Source organism: Pongo abelii, chromosome 9 (genome assembly GCF_028885655.2).
Source record: "Pongo abelii isolate AG06213 chromosome 9, NHGRI_mPonAbe1-v2.0_pri, whole genome shotgun sequence".
NCBI lineage: Eukaryota > Metazoa > Chordata > Mammalia > Primates > Hominidae > Pongo > Pongo abelii.
Window position 1 is genome coordinate 11,783,762 of NC_071994.2, and position 17,132 is coordinate 11,800,893.

General features: G+C 46.2%; 1 long non-coding RNA gene across 1 annotated transcript in view; it reads right to left on the bottom strand.

Annotated features, from left to right (window-relative positions):
- LOC129048578 (uncharacterized) overlaps window positions 1-16,927 on the bottom strand; it is a 37,036-nt gene extending 20,109 nt beyond the window's left edge. Inside the window, exons 1-2 of the long non-coding RNA XR_008511014.2 lie at window positions 16,785-16,927; window positions 12,458-12,555 (exon numbers count right to left, since the gene is read on the bottom strand). This is a non-coding gene — a long non-coding RNA (uncharacterized LOC129048578). The remainder of the gene's footprint in view (window positions 1-12,457; window positions 12,556-16,784) is intronic.
- Window positions 16,928-17,132: the final 205 nt, after the last annotated feature.

Sequence of the window (17,132 nt, forward strand, 5' to 3'; positions counted from 1 at the left end):
AGTACAATCAAGCAATTTCAGCTCACTGTCGCCTCCGCTTCCTGGACTCAAGTAATTCTCATATCTCACCCTTCTGAATGGCTGGGATTACAGGCATGTTCCACCATGCCCAGCTAATTTTTCTTTTTGTAGTTTTAGTAGAGACAGGGTTCTGCCTTGTTGGCCAGGCTGGTCTTGAACTCCTGGCCTCAAGCAATTCACCCGCCTCAGCCTCCCAAAGTGCTGGGATTACAGGCATTAGCCACCACACCTGCCCTTTCCCAGATAATTTTTAAATGTTACTAATTTCTGGCCAGGCACAGTGGCTCGTGTCTGTAATCCCAGCATTTTGGGAGGCCAAGGAAGGCAGATCACTTGAGCTCAGGAGTTCGAGACCAGCCTGGCCAGCATGGTGAAACCCTGTCTCTACTAAGAATACAAAAATCAGCCAGGCATGGTGGCGCGCACCTGTAATTCTAGCTACTCAGAAGGCTGAGGCAAGCGAATCACTTGAACCCGCGAGGCGGAGGTTGCAGTGAGCCGAGATCGTGCCACTGCACTTCAGCCTGGGTAACAGAGTGAGACAGTCTCAATAAATAAACAAATAAATAGAATTAAGGGAATATTTTCTTATCTGCAATTGAAAGATTAAAAATTCCACTCACACACAGCACAGGGCTGATGTAAGATCTAAAGGAGAGAAGAGATGTGAGAGTAGTTTGCCAACTGCAATTGCTATGTAGATGTGTCATGGCTCCTACCCAGAGTACATCCTCTCTGCTCCTGCCCCGGGTCTATATTCTCCTTCAGCTCCTGCCCCAGGTCTATAATCATCTTCAGCTCCTACAGTTCAGTCATAAGTCTGCAAAGTTTGGAAATCAATATCTACCTGATCCAAGTATTCTTTGCAACTGTGAATCCACTATTTTATTTACTGGGCTTTTTGGTCACCAGATTTCTGGGCCGCAGGACTACCCAAATGGCCTCCTTGCTGCTTTCAGAGATCTATATTCTGGCTTGTGCAATGGTACTCCTGGGTAAGCAACTGCCGCACCTCTGCTCCTGTCCTAATTCTTTCCCAGACCCAGACCCAAATCTGCCCCAGGCCAGCTACCTAGAAGGGTAGAAAAGACCCAAGATTCCTTCAAACTTTTCCTAGCACATTGCCATCATCTTCATTCCCTTCCATATCAGTTATTCCTCTGCATTACAATGGTCATGTTAGGAAAAGACTATGCTACTGGATCTCTGAGCTGCATCTTCATCTATGCAAGAGAACTATGCCTATAATAATACAGTGAGTGAGGTTTTAGGGAGGGATCCTGGGATAGGACGATCAGGCCCTAGAGCAGATTTCAAGTTGGAAAGGGCACAAAGGTCAATCAACTATTTTTTAAGGCAAGAAAGGAGGACAAAAACATGAAAATCAAGGTAAATAAAAGACAAAAGGTAAGATGGTATCAATAACTCCAAACATCTCAGTCACCGCAATAAATGTAAATGAATTAAATTTACCAATTCAAAGGCAAAGATATTCCAGGTAACATTTTTTTAAAATCTAGTTCATGCGGCCGGGTGCAGTGGCTCATGCCTGTAATCCCAGCACTTTGGGAGGCCGAGGCAGGCGGATCATGAGATCAGAAGATCGAGACCATCCTGGCTAATACAGTGAAACCCCATCTCTACTAAAAACATACAAAAAAAAATTAGCCAGGCACAATGGCGGGCGCCTGTAGTCCCAGCTACTCGGGAGGCTGAGGCAGGAGAATGGTGTGAACCCGTGAGGCAGAGCTTGCAGTGAGCAGAAATCGTGCCACTGCACTCCAGCCCGGGCAACACAGCGAGACTCTGTCACCAAAAAAAAAAAAAAAAAAAAAAAACTAGTTCATGCTATTTACAAGAAATTCATCTAAAATTTTGTATATATAAATGTTAAACGTAGAGAGATGGAAAAAGATATAGCAGACAAATATTAACCAGAAGAAAGCTGATTAGCTACACTAATAGTAGTCCAAATAAACTTTAAGACCAAAAAAAGGTGCAATGGTTAAGAATCTGGCTCTGGAGCCAAAGTTTTTGGTCCAAATGCTCAGTTACCTTAGTTGTAAAACAACAACAACATCAACAATAACGATAATACCATAAATAAATTAAATAGAAAACTAAGATATAATATAGAAGCTCAACAAAACAAAAAGTTAGTCTTTAATAATATCAATGAAATGGACAAATCTTGGGTAACAATAATCAAAAAATGAAGGCTAGAGGACATAAGCAAATATTATGAATAAAAAAACAGAACTAAAGACTTAGAGTCATTAAAAAGATGCAAAAAATCTATGAACAAGTCCATGCTGATGAATTTAATATTTTTGAATTTCAAATAACAGTGAATACTTTATTTCATAACAGCTTTATTTATATGTAATTCACATACCATACAAGTTATCTATGTTGAGTATACAATTGAATGATATTTAGTATGCTCATAGATATGTACAACCATCACCACGGTAAATTTTAGAACACTTTCATCCCCTCAAACAGAAAATCTGTATCCTTTAGCTTTCAGTCCCCAAACATTCATCTCTATCTCCTACCCAATCCTAAGCAACCACTAATCCTTTTTTTTTTTTTTTTTTTTTTTTTGATATGGAGTTTCACTCTTTTCGCCCAGGCTGGAGTGCAATGGCGTGATCTGAGCTCACTGCAACCTCCGCCTCCCGAGTTCAAGCAATTCTCCTGCCTCAGCCTCCCAAGTAGCTGGGATACAGGCACCTGCCACCATGCCCGGCTAATTTTGTATTTTTAGTAGAGATGGGGTTTCACCATGTTGGCCAGGCTGGTCTCGAACTCCTGACCTCAGGTGATCCATCCGCCTCAGCCTCCCAAAGTGCTGGCATTACAGGCATGAGCCACCATGCCCGGCCCCACTAATCCATTTTCTATCTCTATAGATTTGTCTTTTTTGGACATTTCATATAAATGGAATCATATACTATGTAGTCTTTTATGACTGGCCTCTTTTAACATAATGTTTTAAAGTTCATTCATGTTGTAGCATGTATCAGTACTTCATTCAATTTTATAACTGAGTAATATTCCATTATATGGAAATACCAATTTTGTTCATCCATTTATCAGTTGATAAACATCTGAGCTGTTTATACCTTTTAGCTATTATAAATAATGCTGCTGCTATGAACATTTCTGTACACGTTTTTGCATAGACATATGTTTTCATTTCTCTTAGGTATAGATTGAAGTGAAATTGCTGAGTCCATTGGGTAACAGTATCTTTAACTTTTTGAGAAACTGCCAGACTGTTTTCCAAAGTGGCTACCCACAATCAGCATGTATGAGGGTTTTATATCCAACACTCATTACTATCTGACGTTTTTATTATAGCCATTCCTAGTGGGTGTGAGGTAGTATTTTTTTCTTCTAATTTTTATTTCAGGTTTGGGAGTTCATGCACAGGTTTGCTATATAGGTAAATCGCATGGCACTGGGGTTTGGTGTACAAATGATTTTGTCACCCGGATAGTGAGCATAGTACCTGATAGGATCGAATGTTTTTTTTGGGTTTTTTTATTTTTTGAGATGGAGTCTTGCTCTGTCACCCAGGCTGGAGTGCAGTGGCACGATCTTAGCTCACTGTAACCTCTGCCTCCTGGGTTCAAGCAATTCTCCTACCTCAGCCTCCTGAGTAGCTGGGATTACAGGCACACACCACCACACCCAGCTAATTTTTGTATTTTTAGTAGAGACGGGGTTTTGCCATGTTTGCCAGGCTCGTCTTGAACTCCTGACCTCAGGTGATCTGCGCGTCTCAGCCTCCCAAAGTTGCTGGGATTACAGGCATGAGCCACCACACCCAGCCTATAAATTCAATGCAATTCTGATCAAAATCCCATTGGCCATACTCAAGAAACTGGCTAAGCAAATTCTAAAATTTGCATAAAAATGCTAAGGGCCAAGTGGAACTAAGATGCTCTTTTTAGAAAGAACAAGGTAGAAAAAATTGCCCTACCAGAAGTTAGTACATATTATAAACTCTTACTTTATCACTATAGTGATTAAGACAGTAGATGATGGTGCAGGAAAAACAAAATAAGCCAGTGAAGAAGATCAAGCCCAGAAACAGACCCACACATAGAAGAAACTTGAGGCCGGGTGCTGTGGCTCATGCCTGTAATCCCAGCACTTTGGGAGGCTGAGGTGGGCGGATCATGAGGTCAGGAGTTTGAGAACAGCCTGGCCAACATAGTGAAACCCCGTCTCTACTAAAAATACAAAAAAAAAAAAAATTAGCTGGGCGTGGTGGTGGGCGCTTGTAATCGCAGCTACTTGGGAGGCTGAGGCAGGAGAATTGCTTGAACCTGGCAGGTGGAGGTGGCAGTGAGCTGAGATCAGATCAGCACTCCAGCCTGGGTGACAAAGCAGGACTCCATCTCAGAAAAAGAAAAAAAAAAGGGATCTTGGGAAGTGACAGAGGAGGCACTGCAGATCACTAGATAAAACACGGGCTATTCAATAAGTAGTACCAGGACATGTATTTACCCACATAGGAAAGAAATAAAATGCAATCCATATTCCAACTTTAAACAAAAATGAATTCCTGCCGAAGGGAGGAGAATTTAAGATATAAAAAAGTGCTAGCCAAAAAGAAAAAAATTGATAAATTTTTCTGCTTTAAAGTGTTTTAATTTGGGTCATCTGTTTTACTATATATAAGGTGAAAAGAGTAAAAGACAGAATTTACAAGGATTTGTATTCAGAATTTATAAAGAATTTCTGGAAATTGATTAGAAAAAGGATTTCTATTTCCATTAAAATAACAAAATTACACCGAAATCATCCCAAAAAAAAGGTATAAAGTATTTTTAAATAACCTTAAAAGCACCAAGGAGCTAGAAAGATAGTAAGGAAAAGATAACCTTAAAAGCACCAAAAAGCAGCCAGGCACAGTGGCTCACGCCTGTAATCCCAACACTTTGGGAGGCCGAGGTGGGCAGATCACGAGATCAGGAGTTTGAGACCAGCCTGGCCAACATGGTGAAACCCCGTCTCTACTAAAAATACAAAAATTAGCTGGGTGTAGTGGCATGTGCCTGTAATCCCAGCTACTCAAGGCAGGAGAATCGCTTGAACCCAGGAAGTGGAAGTTGCAATGAGCTGAGATTGCACCACTATACTCCAGCCTGGGTGACAGAGCAAGACTCCGTCTCAAAAAAAAAAAAAAAAAAAAAAAGCACCAAAGAGCTAGAAAGATAGTAAGGAAAATGGGGCTGGGTGTGGCAGGTCACACCTGTAATGCCTTTGGGAGGCAGAGGTGGGCAAACTGCTTGAGCCCAGGAGTTCAAGACCAACCTGGCCAACATGGCGAAAACCCATCTCTACAAAAAATACAGAAATTAGCTAGGTGTGATGGCATGTGGCTGTAGTCCCAGCTACTCAGGAGGCTGAGGAGTGAAGGATCACTTGACCCCAGAAGGTTGAGGCTGCAGTGAGCCAAGATCATGCCACTGTACTCCAGCTGGAGCAACAGAGTGAAACTTTGTCTCAAAAAAAAAAAAAAGAAAGAAGATAGTAAGGAAAATCTAGGCCAATCATCTAAGGAAAAGTGCAAACCCAGAGAGGTAAGCAGAACATCTGAGCACAAAACCAAACACTATATATAATGAGAAAACGTATATGCATTCTCTTCAGCATCAGAATCAACTATTTAACACAGTATTGGGGGGCCTGACCAATACCGCTCTAGTAGGAAAGAAAAAGATATAAGAAAATTAAAAATTAAAAAAGAAAAGTTAAAAATCTCATTAATTAGAATATGTTCTAAAAATCTCATTACTTGGAATATGTTCATCTACCTAGATAAACAAACAAAATCAACAAACAATTAAAACTAATAAGAGAGTTCTGCAAGGATGCTGGATACAAAATCAAATTACCAAAATATCAATAGCAATAACTTAGAAGCAATAATCTAGAAAATATTGTTTGAAAAGTAAGACACCATTCAGAATAGCACCAAAAGATATAAATCATTAGGGAATTAACAAAGGACACCCTGTTAAATTTGTTTGCAGCTTTTCTTGATGCAACAAGGAACAGAATTGAGAAGAGAGCTTGGAGATAGACATGTAAATATGTAAATTTGATTATATCAAAAAGGATTTCTGCTTACTGAAGGACACAATGGACAAATTTAACAGATAGATGACAGATTGAGAGGAGAGATTTGCAACTCTTTTTTTTTTTTTTTTTTCGAGGCAAGGTCTGGCTCTATTGCCCAGGCTGGAGTGTAGTGGTGTAATCTCGGCTCACGGCAGCTTCCACCACCCGGGCTCAAGCCATCCTCCCACCTCAGCCTCCTGAGTAGCTGGGACTATAGGTGCTCACCACCACGCCCAGCTAATTTTTGTATTTTTTGTAGAGACAGGGTTTTGCCATGCTGCCCAGGCTGGTCTCAAACTCGTGAGCTCAAACGATCCACCCGCCTTGGCCTCCCGAAGTGCTGAGATTACAGGTGTGAGCCTCTGCGCCTTTAACACTGACAAGACTCCTTCAACAAGAAAAAGAAAGGAACACTAGTAGTAGACGCATGGGCAAAGAAAATGAATAGACATTTTACAGAGAAAGAAATCCAGAAGATTAATCACCATGTGAAAAATGAGATAGTGGCTGGGTGCGGTGGCTCACACCTATAATCCCAGCACTTTAGGAGGCTGAGACGGGCGAATCACGAGGTCAACAGATCGAGACCATCCTGGCCAACATAGTGAAACCCCATCTCTACTAAAAATACAAAAATTAGCTGGGCGTGGTGGTGCATGCCTGTAGTCCCAGCTACTCTGGAGGCTGAGGCAGGAGAATTGCTTGAACCCGGGAGGCAGAGGTTGCAGTGAACCGAGGTCGCACCACTGCACTCCAGCCTGGTGACAAAGCAAGACTCCATCTCCAAAAAAAAAAAAAGAAAAAAGAAATATGAGATAGCACTTTACACCCATTAAACTGGCAACATTAGAAAGCCAGGTAATGGCAAGTGTTACTGGCCACGTTAGAATACAGGACCCCTATATCCTCACATGTCTCAAATGCACTGCTGATGGGAGTGAAATTGGTACCACCATTCTGGAAAGCAGTTGGCAACATTCACACCCACGAACACACACACACACACCAGTAATTCCCTTCTTGGGCCTGTATCTCAGAGAACTTCTCACAAAGGCCCCTTATGGAGACGTGTACAAGGATATTCACTGCAGTATTGTTTGAGGTCATGGGTGTTGGCAACAATCTAGATCCCCATAGCCGGGGGAATGAGTGTTTAGGTAAAATGTGGAGACCGGCACACCATGGCATAGTATGCAGCAGCAGGTAAACACCATAAAATCTCTTTAAAACAAAGTGCTGAATGGAATGAAAAATAGAATAAGATCTATTGCCTATACCACTTAGGTAAATTATTTGCACACAAAACAATACACATTTTTTTTTGAGACGGAGTCTTGCTGGGTTGCCCAGGCTGGAATGCAGTGGCGTGATCTCGGCTCACTGCAACCTCTGCCCCCCAGGTTCAAGCGATTCTCCTGCCTCAGCCTCCTGAGTAGCTGGGATTACAGGCACACACCACCATGCCCAGCTAATTTTTGTATTTTTAGTAGAGACGAGGTTTCACCGTGTTAGCCAGGCTGGTCTCGAACTCCTGACCTCAAGTGATCCGCCCATCTCGGCCTCCCAAAGTGCTGAGATTACAGGCATGACCCACCAAGCCCGGCCAACAATACACATTTTACAAGAACATACACAAATAAAAGAGTGCACATCAAACACAATACACTAGTTGACTTTGGCAGGAAGGGAATTAGAAGTGGGTAATGGTGATAAAGGGGAATAAACATTAAAGGGTAAAACAAGGGGCCATTGCAAAGACAAAAATAGAGGGTCATGAAATGAGGAGTATGATTAATTCAACCCTCTGCACCTGACGTTAAAAGAGACATGCAGAGAAGGAACCATCAGGTAGCTAGTTTAGATAAAATGATCAGGGCAATCAGGAAAGTCTCCTCAGTAAATCAGTAAAGATCAAAAGTAAAGACCAAGTTAAAGATCAAGTCTGGGCTGGCCACGGTGGCTCACGTCTGTAATCCCAGCACTTTGGGAGGCCGAGACAGGCAGATCACTTGAGTCCAGGAGTTCAAGACCAGCCTGGCCAACATGTCAAAACCCTGGCTCTACTAAAAATACAAAAATTAGCCAGGCATGGTGGCAGGTGCCCGTAATCCCAGCTACATGGGAGGCTGAGACAGGGAGAATTGATTGAACCCAGGAGATGGAGGTTGCAGTGAGCCGAGATCGCGCTACTGCACTCCAGCCTGGGTGACACAGCAAGGCGTCCACTCCCAAAAAAAAAAAAAAAAGACCAAGTCTGATGGTTTTAATGTGTAAACAAAGGGACAGGGAATAAGATAAGAGAAGAGGTAGGCAGAGACCAGTCATATAAGGACTTATAAGAACGTCAAAATGGCCGGGCATGGTGGCTCACGCCTGTAATCCCAACACTTTGGGAGGCTGAGGTGGGTGGATCACTTGAGGTCAGGAGTTCAAGACCAGCCTGACCAATATGGCGAAACCCTGTCTCTACTAAAAATACAAAAATTGGCCGGGCGTGGTGGCTCACACCTGTAATCCCAGCACTTTGGGAGGCCAAGGCGGGCGGATCCCGAGGTCAGGAGATCGAGACCATCCTGGCTAACATGGTGAAACTCCATCTCTACTAAAAATACAAAAAAAAAATTAGCCAGGCATAGTGGCGGGCACATATAGTCCCAGCTACTCGGGAGGCTGAGGCAGGAGAATGGTATGAACCCGGGAGGTGGAGCTTGCAGTGAGCCAAGATCACGCCACTGCACTCCAGCCTGGGCAACAGAGCGAGACTCCATCTCAAAAAAAAAAAAAAAAAAAAAATTAGCCAGGCATGGTGGTGCATACCTGTAATCCCAGCTACTCGGGAGGCTGAGGCAGGAGAATTGCATGAACCCAGGAGATGGAGGTTGCAGTGAGCCAAGATCACGCCACTGCACTCCAACCTGGGTGACAAAGCAAGACTCCATCTCAAAAAAAAAAAAAGTAGGTCAAATTGTATTCTAGTAATACAATGGGACACCACTGGATGGTTTTAAGCAAAGAGTGAAATGATCTGAATTATGGTTTTAATTTTTAAGAGAACACTTTGGCTTCTGCATAGAGAATGGGGTGGGGCCAGGAAGTCAGGGTCAAGGCCAACAGTAGAAATGGGAAGAACTGTCAGGAGGCTACTGCAATAGTACAGGCAAGAGGTGAAAATCACTTGAAGTGACATGTTTGTGTTAGTCCATTTTCATGCTGCTGATAAAGACATAGCCAAGACTGGGCAATTTACAAAAGAAAGAGGTTTAATGGACTTACAGTTCCACATGGCTGGGGAGGCCTCACAATCATGGTGGAAGGCAAGGAAGAGCAAGTCATGTCTTACATGGATGACAGCAGTCAAAAAGAGAACTTGTGCAGGGAAACTCTTGTTTTTAAAACCATCAGATCTGGTAAGGCTTATTCACTCATAAAAACAGCACAGGAAAGACCCACCCCCATGATTCAATTACCTCCCACTGGGTTCCTCCCATGACACATGGGAATTATGAGAGTTACAATTCAAGATGAGATTTGGGTGGGGACATACCAAAACCATACCAGTGGTGGACAGAGGTTGTAGAGATAGAGAGAAGGGAACTAACCCTGTTTGAGTTTGGGAGGAACAGCTATCCAAATTCTTATTTTGGATGTAGAAAAATAAGGTAACAGGAGGCATCAAGGATAATTCCTAGATACTTGAGCTTGAGCAAGTAGGTGGTTAGAAGTGCCATTTACTAAGATGGGGAAGTCTGGGGGAGGAGCAAGCTTGGAGGAAGAAATGAAGAGTCCCTTGACCATACAAAATTTGAGAGGCCTTTTAGACATCCAAATGAAGTTGTAGAGTAGCTTGATATGTAGCCTGGAGCTGGAGAGACAGGCTGGTTAGGAATTTGTTCACAGTCACACAGTAAATTCAGATTAGAACTGGAACCTAGACTTCTTAGGTCCAAAATCATTTGCTCCCCCTTTCCTTTTAGCTAAATTAAATGCAATCATTTGACCCTGTAGCAAATGTGAAAAGAGGAAGCCAGGGTGGCAGGCAGTGTAAGCGCACCCACAAGTCCCACGGTCCTCACCAAGGTGCTCCTCCTTCCCATAGGCAGATGGGTCTGAGCATGACAACAACTGTGACCAATGGTGGCACCATCCTAAGCCTACTGGTGGACATGGCTGCTGAGTTCTACCCTTCTCTGCCTCTATTCATCTATAGTGTGGTCCTGTGGCTGCCAGTATCATCACTGTCCTCCTGCCAGAGACCCTTGGCCAGCCACTGCCCAACATGGTGAAAAGGTAGAAAAGGACCTGGAGAGAAGGTGGGCTGCACCCTCCCCCAAGCTTCTTTTGTCATAAAAGGCCAGACCAGGGGAGAGCAGGGACTTAGCCAGGGTCATGCAGCTGGTCCCTGATGGAGTCAAGGCTGAAATCCAGGCCCCCTGAATCCTATTCTCACACATTGGCTGAGTCCCAGGAAATCTCCCTGAGACTCACAGCTCTTGGAAATAGTGGGTGGCTTTGGATATAAAGTAGGACGACTGAGCACAGACACCTAAAAAGAATCCCCAAACTCTACTCCTGAACGCTGCTTCTCCTTCCCTCCCAGGTGGAAAGAGAAACTGGGGCAGCAGCAACAGGAACAGCAGATGGTCCCACTCCAAGCCTCCTGAGGACTGAGAAGGAGCAGAGGGTGGAGAGGAGGAGCCCTGTATCTCTTGGATATCCATGCCAGGAGGTGGATGCAGAAATGGCAGCCAGTAGAGGGCAGGGCCTGTAAGGTCTCAGAGAAATGCTTCCCATGGGCCCCACACTCCTGGCCAGACCCACCCAAGACCACTTCATTAAAAGTAACTATGGAGCCAGGCATCTAGTCCCGGCTACTTGGGAGGCTGAGACAGGAGGATCTCTTGGGCCCAGGAGTTCTAAGCACTATGCCGATGGGGTGTCTGCACTAAGCTCGGCGTGATGACCTCCTGCAAGCAGGGGACCACCAGGTTGCCTAAGGAGGGATGAACTGCCCCAGGTCAGAAACAGAGCTGACCAGAAGTGGGATCACACCTGTGAACAGCCACTGCTCTCCAGCGTGGGCAGCACAGCAAGACCCTATCTTTAAAAAAAAAAAATGCACAATTCATCCCATTGTTCCCCTCTGGCCCATACATAGTGGCCACTCCACATTAGCCAACCTTTGGTTCAAAATGTCCTTCAGTGATTATCTATGTAGAAAATCCAGTGGAATCTACAAAAATACTGCTACAACTAAAACATGATTTTAGCAAGGTTGTAGGTTATAAGATCAATATAAAAAAGGAATTGTGGCCAGGCACGGTGGCTCACACCTGTAATCCCAGCACTTTGGGAGGCTGAGGTGGGCAGATCACAAGGTCAGGAGTTCAAGACCAGCCTGGCCAATATGGTGAAACTCCATCTCTACTAAAAATACAAAAATTAGCCAGGCATGGTGGCTCACGCCTGTAGTCCCAGCTGCTCGGAAGGCTGAGGCAGAAGAATCGCTTGAACCCAGGAGGCAAATGTTGCAGTGAGCTGAGATCACATCACTGCACTCTAGCTTGGGTGATAGAGTGAGACTCCATCTCAAAAAAACAAAACAAAAAGAATTGTGGCCAGGCGCAGTAGCTCACACCTGTAATCCCAGCACTTTGGAAGGCCAAGGTGGATGAATCACCTGAGGTTGGGAGTTCGAGACCAGCCTAGCCAACACGGTGAAACCCCGTCTCTACTAAAAATACAAAAATTAGCTGGGTATGGTGGCACATGCCTGTAATCCCAGCTACTCGGGAGGCCGAGGCACAAGAATCACTTGAACCCAGGAGGCGGAGGTTGTGGTGAGCCGAGATCACACCACTGAACTGCATCCTAGGCAACAGAGTGAGACTCCGTCTCAAAAAAAAAAAAATTGTGTTTCTATATACTAGCAATAAACAATCAGAAATTGAAATTTAAAAAACAATGCCATTTACAACAGCATCAAAAAATATAAGGAGACAGCAAAAAGATTAGTGGTTGCCAGGGGTTCAGAGGGAGAGGAGAGAGATGAGTAAGCCAGCACGAGGGATTTTTTAGGGCACTGAAACTATTCTTTATGGTACTATAATGGTAGATACATGATATTATACATATCAAAACCCTCAATAACCTATAAGGTAAGTAATAGCATTATCCTCAAGGTGAGGAAGGCTAGGAGATACACTTGAACCTGGAGAGTTGGCTTGGCAGAATTCAGGGATGTGTATACACACACACACACCCACACACACACACACACACACCCCTTACTCCTTACCTTTCTTGTCATTTTCTCTGCTCCCTTAAAGGTTTTCTTTTGGTGATAGAGGAAAAATGTTATGTGTCTTGCTCCTCCTCCTCCCACTTCAGTCTTTCCTGGAAGGGTAAAAGGAACTAAAATGAAGGCAGCCAATAAGGAGGCTTTGTTTGAGGCTCTTCCCCTCCCTGAGGCAGGTGCAAACATCTGGAAACAGGAGGCAAGAAGAAAGGAGAGAAGAAGGCCAAGGCAGGGGGCAGTAGCCCCTCCTCCCTAGGCCAGATCCTGGCTGCAGGAGCAGTTTGCCACCTTATATCTGGGCCTTTGCCCAGGAAGTTCAACCCCCCAGCTAACCTTAGCTTTTCTGTTGCACTTTTGGACTTTTCTGTAGCACTTCTGGACTTTTCGGTAATCTGCCTCTAGAGAGCCCTAGGCTGGCAGTAGTGAGGCCCCAGAAGGAGCTGGCAGTAGTGAGGCCCCAGAAGGAAAAACACAGCTGGGAAAGTGCCTGAGGTCTGATCTCCTCCATCCTCCATCCTCAGGTCTTGCCTCCTCCCCAACCCCTCCCTGCCCTTCCTGGGCTGGTAGGAGCCAGTGCTGATGGCACTGGGGAGACCACATGAGCAGGATGAAGGACAGCCACGATCTGCAGTCCAGGACAGAACCCAGGATGCCGGTGCCTGTTCTGCTGCTCACATCAGGAAGGACCTGAGGGTGCAGACCATGAGGTGCTCTGGCAGGGACTGCAGAGTGGCCAGAGTCGGGTGGGATGCAAGCTGTGGCTGCCCAGCACAACAGTTAACCATTCATCAGGTCCATCTGCCCACCCAAGGCCTGCTCTGGGCTAATGAGACCCTGCCCTGGTCCTAGGAGCCTGACTCCAGCCACATCCAGAGACAGGCATGCACTGTCCCAGCCCCAAGGAGAGGAGGAAGAGGGCTGGCATGACCCACACCTGGCCCTGCAGGGGAAGGGGTCAACCATGCTAAGGCTAACCCAACACACAGGTACTGGACAGGTGCTAGATTCAGTCTCCAGACCCACCCTTCTTCCCTGCCCTGATCCCATCCCCTAGCCTTGGCCTGACGACCCCCAATCTACCAGCCCAGCCTTCAGACCCTAAATGTGGCTCTGACCCACCCCCCAACCCCCCGCCTCTCAGCCTTGGTGCTGCCCCTGAGACCCTATCGCCAGGGTCAATCTAGAGGCCTCATTCCCCTGGTCCTGCCTCAGCTGAGAATGCGAGGACCTGCACGGCCTTCTCTCTCAGCTTCTCCACCTGCTGCAGGTGGCTTCCTGATCGGATGGCTGATTCAGGGCAGTCCTCAACGTGAGCCAGGTGAGTGCCCCTTCCTCCACGTGGCCCCACCCCGTCCCTGATGGCCCGCCCTTCCTTGGTCTTTAACTGCCTCTCAGCCAAACTTGCACCACCACCAAGAACAGAGTTTCTGTCCATTACCTCACCAAGACTCGCTAATACAGGCCGGGCGCGGTGGCTCACGCCTGTAATCCCAGCACTTTGGGAAGCCAAGGTGGGTGGATCGCGAGGTCAGGAGATCGAGACCATCCTGGCTAACACAGTGAAACCCCATCTCTACTAAAAATATAAAAAATTAGCCAGGCGTGGTGGTGGACGCCTGTAGTCCCAGCTACTCGGGAGGCTAAGGCAGGAGAATGGCATGAACCTGGAAGGTGGAGCTTTCAGTGAGCCGAGATCACACCACTGTACTCCAGCCTGGAAGACAGAGCAAGACTCCATCTCAAAAAAAAAAAAAAGACTCCCTAATACAATTTCACATGCCAGAAACGTCTTGTGCAGCCCACTGCCATCCCCTGGGCCAGGCTTCTCCACCTAATTTCTTCCTGGCCCATTGTTTGGTGTCCCTGTCCAGTCCATCCTCCCACAACCCCAGAAGGATCTTGAGTCACTGGCCGGCAGTCTAGGGCCAAGACTAGCGTACACTAAGTGAAGCAGTGAAGCAATGGACTTACCTCTCCTGTCTGAGCCCTGCATGATCCAGTCTCTTTTTTTTGAGACAGAGTTTCGCTCTTTTGCCCAGGCTGGAGCCAAGGGGCACCATCTCGGCTCACTGCAACCTCTGCCCCCCTACCCCCACACCCAGAGTTCAAGCGATCCTCCTGCCTCAGCCTCCCGAGTAGCTGGGATTACAGGCACCCGCCACCACGCCCGGCTAATTTTTTTCTATTTTTAGTAGAGATGGGGTTTCACCATGTTGGCCAAGCTGGTCTCGAACTCCTGAATTTGTATCTGCCCGCCTCAGCCTCCCAAAGTGCTGGGATTACAGGCATGAGCCATCGCGCCCAGCCCTGATCCAGTCTTTAATTGAAAGTTTGATATTTTATTCATCATGAACTTTTGCATTAATTTTGATTTTTAAAATACTACGTGAAAATATTATTCATCATAATTATTGAGGTTTTTGGCACCCTCTTAAATTTGCACCTCACCTCACCCTAGTCCCAACCCTGCCCTGCACACATACCTTCCTCAGCTGCCTACTGCTTAAGGGACATTTAGTGACTTTTATGACCGGCTCGGGCCAAGCTCTCTGGGCTCCTCTCTATGTACCCACTGCCCCAACTCCCAAACCTTTGCATGATCTCTAACATAATCTTTATCTTGTAGAATCCTGATGGTCTGTTTGCTATTACCTGGCCAAAGATAACACTAGCACAAAGTCCTTGAGGCAGGAAAGTGCTTGGCAGGTTCTTGGAACCACAAGGCCAGTGTGGCTGGGGCAGAGCAGTGAGGAGTCAGTGGTAGGAAATGAGGCTCAGGGGGAAGCAGGAGCTGCTCCTGTGGGAACTGAAGCTTTACTCTGAGAAAGCTGGAGAGTAATTAGAGCATTTTGAACAGAGGAGAGACATGATATAACTTACATATCAAAAGGGCCTGAGACAGTAATCCAGGTGAGAGAGAACACTAGCAAAATCACAGTGGTTGCACTCCGGATGTATTTAAGGAAAAGACGAGAGGATTTTCTAATGGATTAGATTTGCATGTGAGAGAAAGAACAGAGTCAAGGGTGACTCCAAGGTTTTTGGCCTGAGCTACTGAAAGGACAGGGTTGCCACCTGCTGAGATGGGCAAGGCTGAGGATAGAGCATGTTTGGGGTTTGAGATGAGTCATGACTGAGATGATTCTACACATCCAAATGGAGCTGGCTGGCAGGCAGCAATAATGACAGTGGTAATAATAAGCATAGCTCCAGCCGTAGTGCTCACTCTGAGCCAAGCATTTTTCCAACACTTTCCATGTCTAAACTCATTTAATCCTCATCATGGCCCTAGGATGTAGAGCTATTATTATTCCCATTTTACAGAGGAAGAAATATTGGATAGACAAGACTGGTGTTCAGAGGACAGCCTGGGCTAGACATATACATTTGGGAGTCATCAGTGTGTGGGTGGCATAAGCTCACCTGGAAAGTGGGTATGAAGGTCCAAAGACTGAGCCCAGATGGGCGTGGTGGCTCATGCTTGTAATCCCAGCACTTTGGGAGGCTGAGGCGGGTGGATCACCTGAGGTCAGGAGTTCAAGACCAGCCTGGCCAACATGGCAAAACCCCATCTCTACTAAAAATACAAAAATTAGCCAGGCGCGGTGGTGCATGCCTGTAATCCCAGCTACTCAGGAAGCTGAGGCAGGGAGAATTGCTTGAACCCGGGAGGCAGAGGTTGCAGTGAGCGGAGATCATGCCACTGCACTCCAGCCTGGGCGACAGAGCAAGACTTCGACTCAAAAAAAAAAAAAAAACCTGAGCCCAGACACTCCAAAGTTCAGAGCAGGATGGCGAGGAACATCAGCAAAGGAGGAGGTGGAACAACAGCCAGGGGAGCAGGAAGAGACCCAAGAGGGGGTGTCCCCAGAGGCTGAGCACAGCAAGGATTTCTAGAAGGAGGAGATGCTGAAGAAAAAGCACTTTGGAAACTGCACATTGAGATCATGACATGAGGAGACAATTTCGAGTTGGGCACTGGCCACTAACGTCTGGAAACAGAAGGCAAGAAGAAAGGAGAGAAGAGTGCAGAGGCAGGGGCAATAGCCCCTCCTCCCTAGAAGGGAGACTTTGGCAAATCACAGGGCCTCAGCTTCCCCATCTGTAAAATGGTTCTTTAGAGATTCCCCAGCTAGGACACCCTGTGGCAGGCCCTATCATCAGCACCATCTCAGGACTGAACCAGGCTGAACCAGGCTTACCACCCCCATCCCTCTCCTGCCTTCTCCTTACCCTGCCCTTGGCCCCAACCCCCACCTCCCACCATTTAGCTCATTAGAATTTTCTGTTCATAATCTGTAATTTTGCCTCTAAGGGGTTCCCTTACCTTGAACCAGGCGGGGGGGTTGGGGGCAGTGTTACTCTAAATAGTTGTCCTCAACTCCTGAGATTCACCCCTCACTCTGCCAGGGTGCTCAATTGCTCTCCTCTGGCCCAGGCCCCTGGCTCAGGCCCAAAAACCAAGTAGGTTGCAGCTGCAGCTGGAGAGAGGAAAGAGGCTGCCTATTAACCCCCTAGAACCCAGAATCTCAGAAACTGCTTTGGAGAGGAAGGCTGGACGCCACGGGTGGGCAGTGGGACTAGGGCTTGGAGCTGCAGATTAAGGTGCAGGAGCCTGGAGCTGGGAGACAGGAGACTTGGGGCTAGAGGCCTCATGTAGGGGATAGGGAATGAG